At 43.4% G+C, this 1,331-nt stretch overlaps 1 non-coding gene across 1 annotated transcript; it reads left to right on the top strand.

Annotated features, from left to right (window-relative positions):
- Positions 1-1,020: 1,020 nt before the first annotated feature.
- LOC112788134 (small nucleolar RNA R71) lies at positions 1,021-1,128 on the top strand. The gene has a single exon (XR_003195513.1). It is a non-coding gene; the product is annotated as a small nucleolar RNA R71 (small nucleolar RNA).
- Positions 1,129-1,331: the final 203 nt, after the last annotated feature.

The raw sequence follows: 1,331 nt of genomic DNA, 5'->3' as shown, positions 1-1,331 counted from the left end.
AGTTATGTCCTGTATGTCTTCTTCCTCTTTAACATCTTCTATTTCCACTACCTCTTTAGCTGAGGTGTGTTTTGGTGGGCTTGGCTCCTCCTGGTTCCTCTCCTGCAGTGTGGTTTCGGACCTTAGGGTGATGGCATTAATACCGCCCTTGGGATTGGGTAATGGTTGAGAGGGAATTCCACTAGAGCTCAAAGGTTGGTTATTTGAGTTATTCATTGATCCAATCTGGGAGACAAGAGCTTGCAAAGTAGCGTTCAGACCATTCAGAGTGGCATTAATGTCATTTTGTATGGTCTGCTGTCTCCGATCAATAGATTATAGTAAGTCATCATTAGCAGAAGAAGAAGGATAGGTAATTTGAGAGGTCTGCTGTTGGGTATTCTGTGGTCCTTGGGATTGTCTCAGGTGAAGTGCTCTGTAAGGCTGGTATTGGTTCTACTGCCTGTTGTTGTTATTATTCCACCTCTGATTTCCCTGATTATCTCTGCCTCTTCTGTTGTTGTTGTCCCTCCAATTCTGGTTAGAATTATCCTGCCATCCATGGTTGCAATTGCCACTTTGATTGTACCCTTGGTTGGGGCGGTCATAGAAGTTATGAGTGGCTGCCACGGTGTTGTCTTCCTGCTGGAGCTACGGATATTTATCAGTATAATGGCTATAATCAGCACAAATTCCGCAAACTTTTTGTGGGACTAACTGTTGGTTTTGCTGTGTTGGAGAAGGTTGAGCTTGCTGAACTTGTTGTTGATTCAATTGCATCTGCTTCAGCAAGTTGGTCATTTCAAAGATACTCTGAGTTAAAGCAGCAGTCTCTCTGCTAGAGGATACTTCTGCAACGGCTTTTGCACGGCCTTATTTCTGCCTGTGATTCCTAGTAGATTCAGCTAAGTCGCTGATCAATTTCCATGCCTCATCAGTGGTCTTGTACTTTTTCATAGACCCATTGCTAGCACTTTCCAATGTGGTCTTATCTTGGGGCCTTATGCCCTGTGTGACATAGCCGAGTAACACTATCTTGTCAATCATATGGTGGGGGCAAGCTTCCAGAAGATTATTGAAGCGCTCCCAGTACTCATAGAGAGTTTTAGAATCATCCTGAACAATCATGGAAATATCTTTCCTCAGTTTATCAGTAACTTCAGCTGGAAAGAACTTTTCCAAAAATTCTCTTATGAGTGTATTCTAGTTGGATACAGTTGCTGCGGGTTGAGTGTAGTACCACTCTCTTGCTTTTCCCTCAAGAGAAAACGGGAAGGCTTTCAGCAAAATTGAAGTTTCATCTGCACCATCACTCCTGACAGTAGAACAGGCTGCTTGAAAATCTCTCAGGT

This window comes from Arachis hypogaea, chromosome 20, assembly GCF_003086295.3.
Source record: "Arachis hypogaea cultivar Tifrunner chromosome 20, arahy.Tifrunner.gnm2.J5K5, whole genome shotgun sequence".
Taxonomy (NCBI): domain Eukaryota; kingdom Viridiplantae; phylum Streptophyta; class Magnoliopsida; order Fabales; family Fabaceae; genus Arachis; species Arachis hypogaea.
Note: the sequence above shows the minus strand (reverse complement) of the source record. Positions and strands in the feature narration are given on the sequence as shown.